The sequence below is a fragment of the Cygnus olor genome, chromosome 7 (assembly GCF_009769625.2).
Source record: "Cygnus olor isolate bCygOlo1 chromosome 7, bCygOlo1.pri.v2, whole genome shotgun sequence".
NCBI lineage: Eukaryota > Metazoa > Chordata > Aves > Anseriformes > Anatidae > Cygnus > Cygnus olor.
Genome location: NC_049175.1, coordinates 11181743 through 11202902, shown reverse-complemented (window position 1 = coordinate 11202902; position 21160 = coordinate 11181743). Strand labels below are relative to the sequence as shown.

The following is a 21160-nucleotide window of genomic DNA, read 5'->3' as shown; positions in this document are numbered from 1 at the left end:
TGTGCAAAAGGGAAACGTGGGGATAACACTCTCCCTGCAAAGTGCAGGTTGTGCACGTAGGTCTCACCCTGAATCCTTGGTGTCTTCATCAGCCCACGAAGAGGAAGATCCTGTCAGACTGAAGTTATATCTAAACCTACACACAGAATACTATTTTTAAATTGAGGAATCTGATACTTGCAATAGGGCTTGGTGAATCATTTCAAAGATATCGTAATAAAATGGGACTGAGGAAAGGTCTATTTCTGCAATGGATTCAGTACTACAAAAGAAAGCTTAATATATTAAAAATGCCTTTGTTATTGAGAGAAAGATGATGGCCTGATCAGCAGCAGAAAAATAAAATACTGCAGCAGAAATGTTCTCTACGGAAGAGGAAAAATGAAGAGAAAAAATCTCACTGTAGTATAATGAACATATCAATCAACACGGAAGAGATTAGCAGTGAGAAGGGGGGAAAAAAAGAAAAATATGAAATTAGAGACTCCAGCAGGAATAAAAATGTCCAAAGAGACAAATACTTCTGATACTTATTTTCGCTATTATTCCTGTATTTACGTGTTTGGCAGAATGCCATGCAAGAAAAGCATATTCAGCACCAAGATCTACATATAGGTGGAGGGGGAGATACTGTTAAGATGCCGTGGGAGACAAAAGAAGTGCTGGCGGGCTGAAATCTTAAAAAGTTGCCCTTGAGAAAAGTAAAAATAACCTTCCCCCCCCCCCAAAAAAAAAAAAAAGAATAAAAAACCTTATCATTTCCATTGAAACTGCAACAGCAACATTTCAATTATTCTCAGAGGGAATCTGAATATCAAAATAAAGCTGAACTGTAGGCAGCCTTAGCAATCTGACAATATCCTTATGTGGAGCTATTAAAGTGATGTTATCGTGCATACTGCGATCTATACATCCTCACTCTTCATTTTAAAAGTTACTTGCGGATGCTACCAATAGGAAGTGTGGGTGATCATTAAGTTGAACTATCAGCTGGAAACTGGGGAACTGCTTTGAATAGGCAGCAGGGGCGTTGTCTCAGTGAGCTTCCCTGTAACCTAGTTTGTGTCGTGGGCAACTCTATGGCAGTCAGTTTTCTGAAGATATCAATTAGAGAAACGAAAAAAAAAATCTTAAGATTTATTCATCTTACTTCACAGTTGTGTTTTGCCTCAGCCACTGAAAGTATCAAGCCCAAACATTTTAAGTAGCAAAGCAGCAGTTCCAGAATGAAAATTAAGTACAGATTTATGAGCTCTTGCTAATTTTTCAGTGGATTACTGTATGTAAACAATATTGTTCAAACAAAATAAAGCTCCTAACCAATCTGCGCTGCAACTTAAAAAGACTACTAGTCTTTACAAAAAAGAAATAGCAAACATGGTCAAACATGAATCAGTTTTTTTTTTCAGCATCTTATGAATACTCTTAGGCATTATTTACCCATCTACTGCTTAATGATATGAAAAGACAGCTTGGAAATTCCTCAGACTAGATACAGACATCAGGCCCGGTCAGGTGATGTTCAGATGTTACTTTAAATCCTGTCATAGCTCATGAAGCAAATCAATAATTTTTAAGGGTCATTGTATGAATAAATTAAACATGACAAATTCTTCCATCACACTCCTATTTCCTACAATTAATGACATTTCTGATAAAAAGTGGCATGGCTTTATTGCAAAAAATAATTTCAATTTCAGTCCAAGCAAGGTGCGCTACCAACTGAGCAAAACTAATTAATTTTGCTCCAAGCATTCTTCACAGAGATGCCTGTTTTGAACAATTTTCAGCGTAATGAACCAGCTCCAAGAGGAAATGCAGCATTAATGAAAGGAAAGCTACTTTTTTGTTTTGTTCTGGCAAGTGTTCGTTTTGGCCTTAAGATAGCTCGTCTTGAGTTAATTTAATTCTGATCATTGCGTGCCTCTTGAGCGGTGAAGGGTGCTGCCATGAGTCCCTACTTGGTTGCACTCTTCTCTCCAAAAGAAAAGGGAAGCCAATCAGTTTAGTTACCTTACAGCCACTATGACCATCTGATAGATAACTAACAGTCAGTGGGAAAACAAAAAGAATATCTGGGAAAAGACACAAACAAAAGGGTTGCAAACATTCCTCTTTAAGTATACCTGTATCAGAGCTAAACATCATCTCTCTCATAGCTTTTCTCCAGTGAAGGAAAAACTACAGAAATTCTACTCATGAGTGTACCAAGATCTACCATTTTTCCTCTACACTGAAATCTCACAACTAGTTTTACCCTTCACCCTCTTACAGGGAGGCAATGTGACAGCATTGGATCAAGTCAAATAGCTCAACTCCTTCTTTCAATAAATACAGCCTGAGTTTTCCTTGAGTTCTGTCAGAAACATGCTTGAAACATTATTAAGACCTACATCAAACTTCCCATGTCTGGACTCCGGTATTCCGTTTTAGTAAGAGGGTACTTGGATATTTCCACCTAGGTATTGCAGGATACTGAATGGTACCTTGTGGTACCACTGAAGAAAAAAGTAAGAGAAGATATACAAAAGAAGTATTATCTCAGTCAGTACCACAAGTTTAAAGTAGGTGCCAGATAGAATCCATCTTTTGTGTAGAAACCTGGAGAAATTACAGTCACGACACAGTATATTGTAATGTACGTGGACATAGCTTCTACTAAGGATGTCTCGGACATCAAGTGACCCGCATGATCAAAGCCTTAAAACTGATCTCTGTGATCAAGAGAGATCCTTTTCTTACAAAGAAATCTTCAATTTATTCAACTTGAAGTAATTGCAACAAGAAAAGAGAGCTCTATAATTTACTAAAGTGAAAACTCACAGAAGACTAACTTTCTCCCTCTTGAGAGCACTTTAGAAAAGATGTTTAATTATTACTGAAGCTCAAGAGAAGCACTTGTAATCTGATGAAAATTAAAGTGTACAAATCCTTCACACCTTCTTTCAACCTCTCTGCAGTGGCAGAGTCAATAACAGTAGACTTGATGTTAGAGGTACTGCTGCCTAAAATTATACAGTAGGTTTATATAATAAAGACTTCAAGCCACAGTCCAGGTAAATTACCACAGTCTCTCCTCCAACTCTCCCTCCCAGTACAGAGATAGAAGCAAATGCCTTTTTGGCTTTGCAACCTCAGCAAGTATGCTGCAGTGATACAGAGACAGAAACACAGTGGGCACATTATGAAATAACAGTGTCCTGTTATACAGAGACAGCTCAGCTTTGTCCCCAGATCCATGGGAACAGGTGATGTGGTCTCTTTGATGGTTTTCCACTTTCCACTAGAATTACGAGTAATGAAAGAGTGAAAGCTAAATAGGGTGGAAAAAAAAAAAAAAAAAAAAAAACTTCTCTATATGTTAGTACCAGCCCACTCGTTGTCCATTCTTGGCTTATTTCCACTAGGCACGACTTTACTGACTGCCTGCAGCACTAGGCTAGCAATTTACTTTGTGATTTCAGTTGGAATAGTAGATGAACCCATTTTAGAGCCAAATCTAGCAACTATTAAAAACTAATCTTAATAACTGTTTCTGAACTGCTTTTTTAAAGGAAACAAAGGAAAGCAATTGCATCATCATATTTCCACCAGTTTCCCCACTAGTACATTTTCAACCAATTTCAATACAATTTGGGATACGCATAGAAGTCTACAATAACCCCCAGCACCACCTGTGCTGCAGCATCTGTTTTTTGTTGGATTTGGAGTTTATTCTTTTTTCTCCTCCAGGAAATGAGGAAATATTTAATTTATATTATTATAAATTATATTATTTAATATATAATTTCCTCATGTTCTTATACTGCCACTGTTGGTGGTAGAAGGAGTATCTGGGTGATTACACAGAAGTCCATCTGCAACGGCAACGCGTTCATCTTAGCCCAGTTTCTTTTAAGACGACAAGTTGGGCAAGGGAGAAAGCTTCTTTTAACGATCTCACAAAAGTAGTCCTCCAGATACCCAAGAACTGACACCATATCTCTGTATAATGCAGCCTCACCCCCACCCAGCCATGCAGAAACAGACAGCCAGGTAACTCTGAAATCAGACCTTCTGTGTCCCCTCCTCCCTTTTCTTTTTCATGTACGTTATCTTTACTGACTCTTGCCTGCCCAAGGAGTGAACGAGTTCAGCCCACCACGTAACACGTCACAGAAGTTTTAAGCATTAGGAAACTCCTGTCCCAGCTGCCCTCCATGTTCTGCATGATGCAGAACAGTGGATGTGCACGCATCCAGATAAAACATCACTGAAAAACACAGATAAATGAAAATTATTGCTTAGCAGCCTCTCTATACCTCAAGCTACTGGAAGTGCTATTTACTGAATTACACATCTATAGCAACAGCAAAACTGAGGGCGTGCAAGAACTGGACACAGACAACCCGTCCGGTATAGGAGCCCATTTGATTTTTGATTGTTAGCCCAAAGCAGCAGTCATCTACAAGCCTTGGTTTCTAAACCCTGCAGACGAGGCAGTAGGTTATAGCCCCAGACTGCGGGTGGGACAGGCATAGAATAAAAGGACATGGTAAATGATTTCATCTTCTGATGTCTGAGACGCACTAGCAGATACTCTGTGTGGCTTGTCTCAAGGGTACAGCTACTAATCTCTCTCTCAAGAGAGAAGAAATAAGCACTCAGCTCTGAATCCATCCAAACACCTGTCTTCACTTGAAAATCCTGGAGGGAACGATCTGGAATCGACTGAATTAGTGGCCTTGTTCGGAGTCCTGCCTCATTCCTCTGAGTGTTGGAAACAAAGCACAAGGCCACTTTAATCTAAACTTGTCCTTTAGATCCTTTGGCTCTCATTTCATAGCTGAGTGCACAGTCTAAAATACTTATCAGCCCTCACTAAGATTTGTGAAACTGTTTGCTCTTACTCAGGTTCTTTTGCTTTCTTGTGAAAGACTTTTTTTTTTTTTGACTTCTTCATTAAAACTTCATATTTCCTTCCTGCTCCATCCCTGAATTAGACTTGATTTCTATAGTAAGGAAGTGTCATGGTTAACAGTGGCACTCAGGCAGTGCGTGCTTTATTAGTTGTAAACTGCCACTGAGTTAATGTTGCAAAGAGAAATGCACTGAGGAGTTGCAATATGAGTAACTGCTGGTTTGGGTGAGCACATAACACCTGTCTGCCTCAGGACCCCCCAACCTCTTCTCCAGCATTATTATATCAGCTTGTTAACTAGCACTTGTTCTGGTTTTGGTGCTTCTGAAATCATGGTTTCTGTTTAGAGGTTACCAGAATCTTTCTAGGAATACAGGCAACACCCCTAGCTTTTATAAAAATCCTCATCTATTTGAGAGTGTATACTCAGGGTGCTTGGGGGAGTTCCCTTCAGAATACAACAAATGCATTTTTCTGCAGAAATATATTACTATCTAATGATTTCATCATCCAAACTGCTACACCTAAATGAGTGGTTACATCCACTCTGAATTCAGATAGATTTCTATTTATAGAGCATTTATTTGTCTGAGATGCATTTAAATATAAATTGCAGTACCTAATGCCAAGTTTTATAACATGTCATTCACAATCCATTAAGTATTTTATTACATGCATTGTAGGAGAGAGAAATTTATAGTGCTCATTTATAGTATTAATAAGCAATGATGAAACCATACATGTATTGCTTTTTGGTTTATGTGGAAGTTTACCACACTTGTGGAGGTTTAAAGCTTAGCTACAAGTCATGTTTTAATGTTTTATTGTAATAAAATACATGATCTAAGTGCTGTAACGTACATAAAAAATTAAGAGAAACACTACTGAAACTATATAGGTTTTCATATTGAGGCATGAACACAGACTTAACACACTCTCAGCTGCTCTGTAAGTTGTAGCACCGTGTGGAACTGAATATTGATTTGCTCATTCAAAAGCATTTACCAGGTGCTTCATCACATAGTGTTTCAAATGAATACTTCAACTTTGTTTGAAAACTGCGGGGGGAGGAACACAACAACTTCACACACTAAATTTCTTCCCTGCATCTTTCTCAAACTTTGCTAGGTCGTCCATCACCTGAAGTGTTTCTTTTCCCATGCTTTCTGATTGTCAAAGTTCAGAATCAGCAGGGAAATGTAGGCTTTCCACTTTTTCTTAAGTTACCTTTCAAAACGTCAATTCCTACTACTGTCTAGAAGGACAGGAATGTATACAGATGTATAGGAAAAAACATTTTCTTCATTTCTGCTGCTACTGTCCTCAGGAAGTGCCATCTCCATACTTGTTCAGTTCTCCCACTTGCAAAACAAGCCAAGATAGAAAGACAATCCACACATATATGGGAAAAAAGGTGGTTGCTTTAAAAATAAATTCAAAAACATCCAGGGCCAATTAACACTTTCCAGAAAACATTGCCATGAGTTTTGGTCGTTCTTTTCCTCTTCACAAAGACCCTGGGGGAGGGAAAGGAAATGAGAGAAAGAAGAATATTTTTTGATCAGTTCAGATTTTGATCTGAATAGTTACTGCTCTCCTTCCAAGCAGCTCTGAATCCTATGGTCTGTGGCTTGCTAGCAGTTTCCAGAGGTTTTCACGTTCACCAGCCTTCAGTCAATGCCCACTCAACTGTTATTTCAAACAACCTGTACCTGAACACGATTTCAAGCAAAGCTTATCTGACTGAGTCTTTGTAGAAGTCTCCAATATTAAATTAAAGTCCCATAATTACTGGTTGCTTATGTATAGAAAATGGGAACTAAAAAATTAACTCATTACATTACCTATCAGTTTTCCCATTTTCTATCCCTGTAATACAAACCTCATCAGGGCAGCAGGTTCGACGGCAGCATTCTCCAGAAGAAAAGTACATCACTCCACATGACAAATGGAGGCAGAAGTAATTTGCTCAAAGTAAATGCAATTTCTGTGAGAAACCATTAAGAAAATGCTGATATCTGGAGCACTAGTTTATAACCAATACAGAGAAAGCTATGACTGCTCACTTAGTGATTTGAGAGCAAAGTACAAAATACGCTGAAAGATCATGAGACATTAAACCTAGAATTTCAATGTTCAGATTTTACGAATCTTGAAATTCATAAAGCAATTTTCCTAAAGAAAATAATTCCAAGATATTATTTCCAATTAAAACAGAAGTTTGTGAAATGAAAACATTGTAAGTCAAAACACACACATGATTTTCTTGATTTTTTTGTAGGGCACGACTCTTCCTTTCATAAAAAGGTGGGTAAACAAAGGTACAGGGAGGTTAAGCAAGTTACCAGTCTTACAGCAAAGTATGTAAAACTTTGCTGTAAGACTGCAAAGACAAAGCAGCACCAAAGTCCCAGTTCTTAGCCTTACACAGCAACCAAGAGTCCAGCCCCTAGCCTTCTTCCATCTTACCTACCAGCTTTGATTCGTGTATACCAGTGATGCTAATGCTTTTTCAATTTTGCAGATAAATTGACAAGGTAGAGAACTTTGTCAAGATCATTTTCTCTTCCAACTTGGCATATACAGCCTGTATTTATGTAAAAATAGACCACGTTTAATTTAAGATCAAAATTTTTGCTTACAAAGCAATTGTTATATGGAAATACATCAGTGCCTTTGTAGTGGTACTTTATGACTTCAGTTTACCCCATCAAACCTACTTTCTTTACAGTCATCTGTAGCCTTGCACTTTTAGCCAACCTCATTGAATCCTATTATTCCCTGTTTTTTATATTTGTGCTGCGCTGATATTCTAAATTCCTTTGTCCAGTCTGCTTCCTCTGTCACAACTTGCCCTTGATCTCTTGCCATTTATTTCCTCTCATCCTAAACTCTTGAAAAGCATTACAAGTCTAGGCTAACCAGGCACCTGCTCACAGTGATCCATCTGGAGAGAGAACTTAAACACAACTGAATCCTTATCTGGCATGCATCTAACAAGTAGGCTGCTTCCTAAATAACTTATGTTTAAAAAATAAAAAAGGCAACTACGAATACAGAAGAACATATAAAATAATACCCAAATAACCAAAAAAAAAAAAAGACTGCTTAGTTCATTGCACAGATCTCCATTTCCTATGTGCACCTTTCCAAAATCAGATGTTACAAAACACTAAAATGAAAGCTGTGGAAGAAAATTGGTTTCCTCTCTAGGTCCATGCAAGGTGCATCATGCTCTGGCAGTGATTTGTTTTCTCCCTTTCCTTCCCCTCTGGCAGTGAGTATGGTCTATGCAGTAGAGATTGCACAAGTTGCATCATCCCAAACAGCTGCAGTTTTGTTTGTGCTTGAGGCCAGTACATATAATCACAAAAGCTTAATTAAACACCACCCCTGTGCACTTCAGAAAATTCATAAAATACCATGGACTACTCATGTTGTTCTGGCTAAGCAATGGCTGGAAAAGGTAGTAACAGCAAATCCACATTTATCTCTTTGCCCTTGTTGATCTCGCAGTACTGTACTATTAAACTTGGTCAAGCCCACTATCATTCTCCAGGATTAAAAGGTCAAAAGCCTGGACTTCATCCAGAAGACAACCACAGGAGTCAGTGGTGGAGACTTCTTGGGGCGACATTTTTTATCTTCTTGTAGCCTAAAAGTGCCCGAAGATATGCTATTGAAATTCGCAGTGCAACTTCTACTTCATGAAGCCAGTTTCCTTCCTACCCTGAGCACATCATTTGGGGCACAGAAAAAAAAATAGATCTAAAGATCAAACCCTACAGCGGCAATCCCACTTGAGTCAGAGTTGAGGGAAGAATCAGACAGGAATGACTTCTCGCCAGGTGGGCAGTAAACCTGTGCAGCAGAAACAGCACTGAAAGATCATTCAAATATCAGAGCAAATGGGGTACAGTTAGAAGCACCTTTTTTCCACAGGTATTGCCATGGTCATGTCTTCTAGCTTAAATGAGAAAGAAGATACAGTGTTATCAGGAAGGACAACAGTGAAATGGATGAAAAACTTGCAGAGAGCAAGGCAGAAAAACTCAGTAGGGGGACCTGACAGGCTCTGTCCCTTGCCACACTCTCATAGAGAACCTTCATTCAAGGAGAGTTAACAACAACACATGAAGTAAACCAAGAGTCAGGCCAAAAAGTTCCTTCCTCTTCACCACTGGTGTCAGGAGAAGAGGCAAGTACTGCACAAATAATAATCCTATCTATTTCCAAAGACTCAATCTGACATTGCATAGGACTTTTCATATTTTTCAGCTGTAAAGGGGAAAATTATTCATTTCATCTACTCCCTCGGTTCTATCAGGGCACAGATGAAACCATTCATTCTTTTCAAGAAACCTAAAATCTTCTTTTATTCTAAGAATTCTGCTTCAAAAAGTTACACTTCTGAAAGGCTCCAGGAGCACAAAAAAAAAAAAAGAGTAATGGGGATCAGAGAGCCTCCTGGGAATATCCTCCATACAATAACAGGCTCTCAGTCAATCCTGCCAATACAAAAAGAGAGCTTGCATACGGGATAGGAAAGGGAAAAGGAAAAGCTGGGGAAATTGCTCGTCTATGTAATTTTCTGCATCGGTGAGCCCTGGAAAACCAAGCATAAGTAACTGCAGAAGACAGTCTTGCCAGCATTCGGATGCAAAATATTCAGAGCTTTGATTGTAACCCTGCAGGTTTTTGCATGTGACTAGTCTCATTAACATGATTAGAAATGCATACCTAGGCACTGGTCCTACTCCACAGGAATAGAAATTTGCAGGATTACTGTTAAGACAGCTGGACACACAAGATAGCACCTGTATTAACATTCTTAATTTCATATTCATTATTAAAAAGGCTCCTGACATCCACCAACAGAGGTGGTAATAAGAGCCTCACCCGGCTTTTCAGAGCACATCCAACATGAGTAGTGCGAGAATGGAGTCCCATGCTCCCCTTCAGGACCTGGCAGGAGCCATGAGCCAACAGCTGGCTAGCTATTCTGCACAGTAGAAGACATTAGAAGAGCCTCTCCTGTTTTAAACCTTCTTCTGCACCATACTGGTTCCACTTCTTTTGGGGCTGGGTTAGTAAGCTCCTTTCCTGAACACCTGCAGCTCTCTTGGGGTGGGAGTCTGTCCTATCCTTTAAAGATTCCCTTCTGCAGGTTATTACCCTCAGAACTGCACAGGAGTTTTTTCACTTGCAGAAGCCAATTTGTTCCCTAGTGTGCAACTGGTCTAATTCCTGACTTTAAAAAATAATAAATAAACAACTGAACATCTAAATCCAAACATCACAGCATCTCCTGGGAGGCAGTTATTCACTCCCAGGTTGGGAAAGGTCCTCACAATGTATCATATAATTGGAAGGTACAAATAAAGCAGGCCATCCCAAAGTTAAGTGTGATTTGTTGTTTACAATATCACTTAAAATATTTAGCATTTCTCAGCCCTCTGTAGGCCCTTTCGTTTATAGATTTTAAAATACACAAGCACTTAAACCCCAGCCCCCTGATCCCTCATTATTACCAACAAAGCTCCTGCAGATTCTCTAAGTAACTACATATTGGTGGAGGATTTTTACTGGTACCTAAATGCTCTCAAGCATTTGCCTTGTACAAGAAAAGAAGATTGAGTCATGACCAGAGGCACTAAAAAAATCCTAATTCTGTCTGAGCAAACCTCATCCCCCCTTCTCGTAACTTCCAGCTCCCACTATCACTGCTTTTCTTGGTTTACTGGTGGGGCCAGTGTTCACAATTCAGACTGGTAGCCAATATACAACCCGCTCAGCCAGGTGCCACCAGGAAAAAAATAAACTTAGCTAAATTCTCATTCTCCCTCACCAGGGATGTGAACAAAGCTTCCCTTCTTTATCCAGCCAGTGAGTCTGTACGTGTCCTACAGAATCCGGACATCTTTCAGACTTAACTCCTGCTGCAGGTTTGAGAAAGTGTGTGACCAAGAGGTTTATCAGCTCTTCAAGAAGAACAGAAAAGTCACAGAACCCTGCATCCCTTAGAAAAAGGCCATTAAATAAATACAAGAAGTGGGAGGGGAAAAAAAAGGAGAAAACTTATCTCACTGAATGTTAGAAATGTTGGCTTCTAATCTAAGCGACACAGAAACATCTGAAGGTCCCTCCACTAAATGCTAAGTCCTCAAAAATAGGTTTCAGCTTTTTCCCTTGCAGGGAGTACTTTTTATTTTGATTATTCTGCCTTTATTGATGAAAAATGCAGAGTCGACTATCAAGAAATTACTCCCCAAAGTGTATTACTTTTGTCGCCAGAGATACAGTTCAGAGCTCTCTCTTATCTCCTCCTGGTTTCGTTTCTTGATGCACATTTAAGCCTATCCCAGAGTTAGGCTACTGACACTGGTGTTATCTGAACTTTCTGAAGAGCTGTTGTGATATCTGCCCAGACTGCATTGATTTAGGGATGTCTGGACTTGACCATGATTACATTAGAACAGATAATGGTCTTAATGAAGAACAGATTTTATTGCTTGGGACATTTCTTTCCCTTCCCTATCTCCTTACTTACAAGGCAGGATGTTCATTTGACTTATTTATTTTTACCCAAAAGGAACAAATTTATTTTAAAATGGAAATATGGTATAAAGCTATGGAAATGCGTTAAAGGGTTAAGAAGATATTTGCTAAAATTATTCAATCTGTGTTTTTAGTAATGGATAACTACTATGGATATGGATAACAGATTTGTTTTCTGCCTCTTCAAAAAGCAAAAAAAAAAAAAAAATCACAGAAGTTACATGAAGAACATAAGTAAGTGTGAACATGATCACAATACTGATCTTTTCATTAGTTTAGGACTCTGCAGTGCTCATACCTAAGTAGGAGACAAAATCACGATGTTTTTACGATAGTATCTGAAAAAAACACCATTTGACATCCCATCAGTTATTTTGCTCTTTAATCTACCAGTATGCCTGCTGCCTTTTGCAAATCATTTGCATATGCAAATGTTTAAGCTCAGACCGGAAAAACTACATCACCTTGATCCAAAACTGTGGGGAATTATCCATTGGACAATACAGAGAAGGCATGGAAAGGAAGGAAAGAAACATGTAATTGGTTCCCAAGCCACACAAAAGAAGTCCCAATCCAATAGCGAACTGATGAGACTCAGGTACTTGAATCATTTAGACAATTTTTGGAAGAGTATGAGCCCATGGCTTGTAAATCCTCATTTTTTTCATATTTAAGAACTGCTGCGCATGTGCATAGAGTATTTTATTTCTAAAAACATGCATCGAGCAAGACCATAATTATATGAAATGAACAAATACTTTTCAAGTACTTTTTCTTTGAAGAAATTAGAAGATGTACTATTTCAACTTTATGCCACATCAAGAAAAAAAAAAAACTACATGCTTTTGCTTTCAGACACAAATGGAATGAATTCTTTACTGACAATAGAATGAAAATACTGTTATGCAAATTAGCGTAGCAATGCCCACAGCTAAAATAAGCCAAACAGTGGGAGAAAAATTGCCTTTTGTTAGAAACTGAAAAGGCGTTGTACATCCATTTGAACTATCCTTAATCTTTACCATAGACAAATATTCCAAATAGTTTTAACAGCACTTCAGTTGCCTAAGAAACTATCAAGCTTCTTGGTTGCTGTTCACATATTTCTATTTTTATACAACTTTGGTTTCCACATATTGACTTCTTTTAAACAACAAAAATCACTCTATTGGAAACTATATGAAAGGAAATTTGGTTTGAAAGCACTGTTTAAAAGATTCAGGAAACTTTTTCCGTTTCTCATTTAGGGAGCAAGATGATAAATGACCACAAACTATTTTCTAAATCTGTAGTTGCAGACATCCCTGCTTGGTTCCTGCTGTATATAATTACTTGCAAAATATAAAGAAAAGGTAACACTGCGGTGAGGTGGGGTTAATCTGACACATTATATGCCATCCTGCTCTACAGATACCTGAAACCCATGGCTTGGAAGCAGGGGTGTGTGTCTGACAAGTGGAACTTCTCAGTAAACACTACTGTCAAAGGTTGGGTTTGTTTGGTTGGTTTTGATAGTCAAATATTTATTTTCTCTAAAACTATTGCAAGTTTACAAAAGTGTCAACTTTTTGCCATTTAAGGCATGGGGAAGTCTGTTTAGCTTATGGACTGATTTGAGTTTCTCCTGCAAATTTGCATTTCTCACCTGGGAAAAGGAATGCCCAGCTTTGCCAGGACAGGAGCTAGCAGCATGTACACGAGCTGGGAAAGCTTAACAGGGACTGCAGACAAGAAACAGAAGCAAACTGCAAAGACAGATTTAACTTTCCTGGTTAGGCACTGAAAACTGTTCCTGGTAAAAGAGGTTGTACTATTAGCAGTCACATCACTTTTTTTTTTCCCCCTCCCTGTTTTCATAAAATTGTAATTTGCAAGCTTTTTTAAAGCAGGGAAGCCTATCCACAACTGTGCACACACCAGTTAGCTATATAGCACTACAAGGCTTTCTTCATTTTAAAAGCTCTGTAATTTGTGGCTGAAACATCCAGAAGTCCCTGGACCACAAAACAACCAACTCCACCAAACTGCTCTTCAGAGCTGTTCTGCCTGGTCCGAATAGCACCCCTTGTATACTTCAGCTTTCTTTTAAGCTGTCCACTTGCACGCCAGGAAAGTTTGGCCCATGTTTCAGTCCCAGCTCCATCCCATGCAAGATTACTAAGGTAAAGAGAAGGTGTTTCGCACAGCTCCTCTGAGGCAGACAGATGGGCACCTTTTATAGAACCAGCACCCAAATAATCCTGCCGGCAGTTAAGAGAGACTAAAACCACAGCTTAACCAATGGCAAACATGCTTCAGCTTCTCACTGCTCCACGTCACAAACCTTCTCCACAGTTGTGACCCTAAGATTTAGGATCCCTCTTCTGCAGTCAGTCCAGCACTGCAGAGCCTGACAATTGGTACGGCTCCTAACAGACATTGCCTCAGGCATCTCAACAGTAGCTGTTCATTGCCCTCCGGTGCAACTGCTGGTTTTGTTTTTTTATGAGTTACCAGCCCTGAGTAACCAGCAAGGAATATCGCTTTGCAAGCCTCCTCAGAGACCGTCCATTGTCACTTTGGCAAGCCTGAAAGCAGGGCAGCACAGGGCAGCCAATGTGTCTGAACAACCCCACGGATGCATCTCACTCTCTGCATGTGCTTCCAGTATGTCCATACATACGTACATACACACAACTCCATGTACATACAAGAGGGCTGAGTTTAGGGATAGCTGGATGACACGGACTGAGGCAGACACTGGCCTAAGCAACCCAACCTGCCCAGCTGTGGGCCATTCTAAGCAGGTGAGGATGGCACCAGAAATTTCTTTTCTACTCTCCATCCAGGCCCACAGACTCCTAGCACTTCATGCAGGAGCGCTGCAGCCCCTTATCCATCAGCTGCAGGAGGGAGACAGACTCATAAATGCATTTTGTCCCTTAAAATACATTAAAAGAACATTCTTTCTTTGCCAGCAGCCCAAATTTAAGTTTCAAGATTTGACAAATGAAAAATGCGCACAATCTTTATTTTTAATAAAGTACTTTTCACCAAAAAAAAAAAGTCTTTAGTCACTGAAATATGGAATGACTCTGGCAAGAGAGCATGAGTCAGCTCATTGCTGTAAAAATAAAGGCATTTTGAGGTTTGACATTTTAGCAATAGTAATTAGAATATCTTTCTCCCATTGTAACTGGAGAGATTGCAACACAATGCTCATCAGATGAGAGACTTGTCTGAAATGTGAACTACCTCCCTATTTATGAGCTCCTTCCCTCACTTCTGAAGGAAAGGAAGAGTAACTGGGACAGAAGCAAGCCCTGGGAGCCCCAAATCACCGAGATGTGTAAATGCAATGGGTGCCTGAGCTCTGCAGTCTTTTCACATAGCTACTGAAAAATCAAGGCTGTTTGTGACAGCAGAGGAGAAATAATTAACAAATAGGTCCTGGTAAACTCTCTCACTTCCTGAGTAATTCTACTTGCTGACATACACACTACCTACCAGTGAGCAGTGAAATAAAGAAAGCAGCACAATACAAATAGGGTTGTTGTTACCCCAACTGGTAAAATACTGTGACACAGCTTAAACCAAAAATTGATAAACTTGAAAACTGAAAAAAAAGGCAGAGTTTCTGGAAGGTAACTGGCAAAAACAGCTCAAGCTTTTACACCCATGAAGAGTTATTGTTTTAAAATATGCTTTCACTGCTCTTATTTTCATTTTAAAGCAAATAGGACTGTGATGTGTGAGACCTTTATGCAGCACAGGTCTGCCATGGTGCCTAACAAAAACTCCACGGATTCTGGACTAAAGTCAGGCCTTTGGAGTTTAATTATAACAAGTGACAATACAGCTGTATCCTCAAAATCCTGGCTTGAACAAAACATGATGTTTTGTGCAAATAAAATGCGACAGCTAAATGCTTCTCCTTTGGGGGTGGATAGGGGCAGGGTAAACCTGAAGAGGCCAAAGGCACTGGAAAACCCAGAACTGGGACAAGACCTGTCCTGCTTATGGAAGCAGCATTTGTGACAAGGGTCCTGCAAACTGGGAGTGGGGCTCTGCCACTGGGATGCTTGCAGACCCTCACCCCATAGCCCAGAGGCTGGGGTGCTCAACCAGCAGCCACTCCTGGACCACTGGCCTCTCTTCTTCCTGTGATCAAGGAAGGAGAGGGCAGCAGCCAAAACCAAGACAATCCCTCGACACGGGTCCTCTTTTCCATCATGCTACCACCTCACTGAACAGGGAGGCAGGAATGGTGCTCCTCTGGCAGAAACAGAAACTAAGCGGCCACCCCAGCCAGAAAGGCTGCGTGCCACCAGTTTGCGGTATGGATTAAGCTCTCCAATTGCACTACTATATTTATCTATGCCAGCAGATCCTTGAATGTCCTTTGCAGTTTATTATGCAGTAACAAGAAATCCTTCAAACAGATAATGAAAACAGAATTTGATTAAGGCAGATTTTTAAGGTTCCAGTGGTATCTGTCTTTTTCAGATGGTTTACATTCAATCTCATCTCCATTATTACTCAGTTATATATTTTAAGGTCAGCAGCCAAGCAAAAACAAACAAACAAAAAAAAAAAACAACCTTTGGTTAAGTTCTATTCTCTCCTTACAAACAATAAAGTGTACAAAGCCCTCCTATGGTTGTTAGGGCTCCCAGCTACCACCTATGAATAAAGTGTGACTCTGGAGACAGATCAGATTCCCAACCAGCATGGGGGGCCTGTTGTTAACTTTAGGGATGGTCTAAAAACGAAGAATACCAGCTGCAGTTCCAGGTTGCATGGGCAACGCAAACAGACCAAAGCTTGCTGCCCATCAAAACTTCCCAGAAAAAATGGAGTAGCCTTCCTCAACCAACAGCCTCTGCCACCTTCAGCTTGGCTGCACTGAACAGGGAGCACAACCAGCCACAGTGGAGTTACAGATAATGAAATAGAGCAGGCTATAAATTACATTGTTTTCCATGAATCCATTACAATTTGCTGAATATTTCTCTTGCTCAAAACAGTTAAAAACACAGGTGGTGATTGTGGCTGACTTTAGGCTTCCTCTCCAATCCCTAAGTCATATAAAAGTCTGGCTGCCACCAATCTCCACTGCACGTGGACATGAAGTTGTGCACAGAGCATTGCTATGCAGCTAGAAAGCAAGCCTTGCACCTGGTTCTTTTGATACCCATTGTATCCTATTGCTATGAGCACATTCATTGAAAGATCCCAGATGATGTTTTTCCTCCTATAAAAGCATTTTGAATGAAGAAATGGAAATACAAGCTTCTAAAGATGCACTGAAAAGCATCCAAAATTCAAGGTGATACTTCCACTAACCCTTGATTTTTGTTACTTAATCCCTTTCAGCAATAAGCATAAATTGCAATGAAAGTCATGCTTCAGTTACCGCGAGGTCTAGTTGTTTAACATTATTAGAACAGTAAGCCTATAAATATACACCCTCTGAAGGTAAGTATCATCAAGAAAGATGGACAAGTGTTTTTCTCTAAGGCTTACCACTTGTTCAAATGCATAAATCAGTATTTGCTTTCCAAATTCCAAGACAAATGCATCTTTGGATGCCGCATTTTATTATCAAAGAGAAAGCTTTGAGAAAAAGACTACATGCTGCAGAGTAGGTAGTTTCATAACACTTACTGTTTTGCTAATCTCCAGCTACGTCATGCTCGAGTAGCGAAGTTTCCATTAAAAGTAGTGGGTTTTGAGTCCTTTTGGTTGAAAGGAAGAATAGAAAGCAACTAGATCTCACGTCACACCGACTATTTATCAGTGTCTGCTTCAGCAGCAAACCAAAGGCACCTGCCATGAAAAACCAGCAATGTGCAGCGAGCCATTGCAGAGCAAGGCTCCATATTGCCAACAGCTGCTCACCACCTGCATCCTCACAGAGCCACCTTAATTAAAACCTCTCGCCTCCATGATTTAGGCTGTTGAGTTTACATGAACTATTTGCTTCTTTTACTAACTACAGATTTCTCAGGGGTTGATATACAGGATTGATATACTGGATGTTGATATACATGATTACAAGGAAAAACTCCTTGTAAGTTTACATGGTTTTACATGAGAAACTGCTCACAGCAAGAATATTTAAGTGATTCAAGTCAGTGTACTCAAACAACACGTACAAGAGCACATGGTTGGAGACTCCTATTGACACAAAACCAAAGTTGTGCATTAAAGTGAAAGGAGAAGCTTGTGGGCCTGAAGTTTTCCTGTCTCTGAGCAATCGCGCATTGCTGGGCCAAGGATTTCCAGCACGTACAGGTACTCAGCCTCAATACTCAGAATGAAACTCTCAGTTCAGAGATCCCTGCCAGCTGTAGCAAACTCAACATGATTATTGAAGCTCTTCTATGTTAACTTGGACTATGATTTGTAACTAGGTATAATTTGAATTATTAGACTATTAAAACACTAAATCAGAATAACAATTCTTGACTGCACACATGAAGGTATTCTTTTATGGCTACCACAAACATGACGGATGCATTCTTTGTATCCTAAAGAAACAGTAGTAGTTACACAAAGCTCCTTTGCAGAATATTCAGATCTCTTCCATGCTTCCTAAAATGGAAATACTTAAGTCATCTTTATCGTGTGTCAATCAAAGAGATTGAGTGAGTGTCTGACTGCCAAAATATACAAGATAAAAGGCTCACCATGGGTCAAAGGTTGGCAGATGGCTGATCCCTTTTCATATCTGTGTTTCCTGTTATTCTCTTGATGAGGAAAACACATTAAAAGACACTGTCCACATTCATTCTCTGAACGTCATCCATTTAGTCTAATGGTAATTTAAATAGTACAAGGTTCAGTTATCAGCACACATAGACAAAGTTAACTACCTTCATCTTATTTTTGGACTCCCTTCTCAGACATTGGAGCAGTACCTGGCAGGAATACACAGGCTACTCATACAGGTTTGTTCCCTTCAAACCTCCTTGTTAAAACAGTAATGCTTTTCAAAAGCTGTTGGCACTAGCAAAGTATATCAAAGTCATTGAAAAGCATCTAGACTTGTGCTGTCCTGCCAACTTCAGTGCTTCTGTCAAGAGCTACAGCAGAAAAAAAATGTAGAAACAATTTGATGGTACATTGTTGTATTTCTTGGATCTCCAGAGACATTTTTGATAACACAAAAAAAATAATAAAAGATAAATGTCACAATTTCTTACAAGTAAAAAAAAATAAAATGTAACACCTATTTTTCATGAGGTCACCATTCCTTCCTTTGAAAAACGCTGGGATGCACTGAAAGTTAAAACCTTCTCTAAAATAGTGGCAAAATAACTTTTGAGTACAAGAGAAGTTGTGCACCATCCCAAAGTTCAGGAACAAACCTCCACGTAATATTGCTCATCCTTGGAATCAAACGTTGACATCTTAACTCTTCTACTGTTCCAGCCTAGCACATTTCAGACCCATGCTTTAAGGCTCTAACAGCCTCCCTAGTATGCCCTTCCTTGTGGCCAAAGAGTCCTTCTCAAGAGCTCACAGACTGTGATTACGAGGAGCTAACTCCATGCTCTGCTGTGTAGCTCAGGTCATAATTTTCGTGGAACTACAAGTACACTTGTAGAACAAAATGGCAACAGCAGAACCACAACCTCAGGCCCTGCAGCCATTAAATTTTTCAAGTAGCAGTAATGCAGTGGGATGTTTTTTCTACTATGTTATGGACAAATTTAGACATCTATCACTGGAATAATTACAAGGAACTTCTAAAAATTAATTAAATCTGTACCCATCAGCATATTTATGCCAACACTGTAACCATGCAGTATCTAAGCATATTACAGAATTTATGACCAGAAGAGAGCATTAGTATCATCTTGTCTGGCTTGCTGAATAATACAGGTCATAAAATTTTATACAATAATTTCTACATCAAGCTTGGTACAGCAAGAGCCTTGTCTCCCTATTAAAAAGCCTAACAATTTAATATTGAGCAAAGAACAATTCAACATATCTTTAAAAATTGCTTTTTGCCTTCACTGGGAAAACGCATACCTTATTACATGAAGATTTCAGCACCCAACTGATGGATTATCACCATCATCACAGTTCAAATACTTCAATAAGTATTCTATTTATATACAGCCTTGAAGATTAAGCTTGACAAGCAAACTGGACAAAATAGCTGTACTGCGCAGCAAATGACTTAAGCTCAACACAGTTTCTGTTCTTCAGAAGAAACAAGGTCTTTTCCCCAGTTTTAACATCAGAGGTAAGCAATGAAAAGCTGTCCTTTCTGCGATGGCTGAGAAGGATGAAACAACAACTACAGCACTGAAGAACACGATGCCGCAAAAATGGTGGATAAGCTGTAAATAAGGACCCGCCAGTTTTTATGGTTTTTAGTGCTGTGCTGAAGTGCCCATAATGCTGAAGTGCCTCTAGAACTTGCCTCGCGTGCAGCGCACCTGGCATCTCATCAGAAAACGTATCTCCAAAGAGACATACCAAATTGAATGAGAGCACAAAACTTACTACAGCTTTTGGCCAGGAATCCAAAATCAAAAGCAGGATTTTTATTTGTCAACGTGAAGTGATACATGCCAAGGTGTTACAAAACCAAAACACAGCTGTTATTTGTCTGGACTGCTTTTTATACTGCCAAGGAAGGCTCTGCTGTGCTATAATGGGAGAGCAGACATTGCAGAGATCATTGGGCTTGTAAGTAGCAGTACAAATTGTGAAAATTTCCATTAAAGTTATGATTTACTAAATTTGTTAAAATAGGGAGGGAAGAAACTGCTTTAGTTACCACTCAGAAAAACAGCATTTTTAGTTCCTAAGGCACTGATTGGAGTGAGAAACATGTACAGGGTCTGCATTTTCCCTCTCAAGGGCCTCCTCCAGGTCTGACATCTCTCATGTATTGGGCAGAGCTGACAGAACCCAAAACAGCTTTCCTCTGTTCCTTGTCCCTTCCCTTTCACAAAGCATGTCAAGACCTATGGATGGTGAGGAGCACTGCGACTCTTCAGTAGCAAGCTCCTTTTTTGGCTCAGAAGAACAACAGACAACATTTGGGACTCTGCCATATAACTAGAAGGACTTTGGTGAGCTAGGAGGCAGTGATTCACAAATTCATAGATGATATACAAGTTGCTCAATGACTTCACTGCTTTGAGTTCAAAGTCACTTCACCAAGATCCTAATTTTGAGCTTCATAATATTCTGAAATGGCTGACTTTAAATATGCCTTTTGAAGACATCTGTATCTGTCTGTAACTATAGACTTTACAGTACCTTCTGTGCTGGAATACATATTGGATGATGGAAGCACGCTGAATCAATGTCACCGATTTTGTTACAAGAGCTGATGACATTTATCACCTGCAGTTGTGGTGCACTTAGGGGCATAATGATAGCCCTTGTTTTCTTACAGTTTCTAATATTTGGTGAAGTTTCAGATTGTATACAGTTCCTAGCATTCCTAACTGGTAGAAACTTGGAAATCTGTTGATAACATTCCTTGTGTGTCAGCTCCCATTCAATAGACTGGGCAAAAAAACAATTACTAAGCTCAAGGCAAAGCACAAGGATACTCTTATCGTTAGCAGCAATTGCTATCAGCTTGCTCTACCATTTGCTGCATGTAGTACATACAGAATAACACACCTGCTTCCTCACAAGACAATTTGAGATATTGTACTTTCCCATAGTGGTCCCGAAGAGGAATGC

The 21160-nt window shown here is 39.6% G+C and overlaps 1 long non-coding RNA gene across 1 annotated transcript in view; it reads right to left on the bottom strand.

Annotated features, from left to right (window-relative positions):
- LOC121073569 overlaps positions 1-17444 on the bottom strand; it is an 82675-nt gene extending 65231 nt beyond the window's left edge. The window contains exon 1 of the long non-coding RNA XR_005821799.1: positions 17105-17444. This is a non-coding gene — a long non-coding RNA (uncharacterized LOC121073569). The remainder of the gene's footprint in view (positions 1-17104) is intronic.
- Between the last annotated feature and the right edge of the window lie 3716 nt (positions 17445-21160).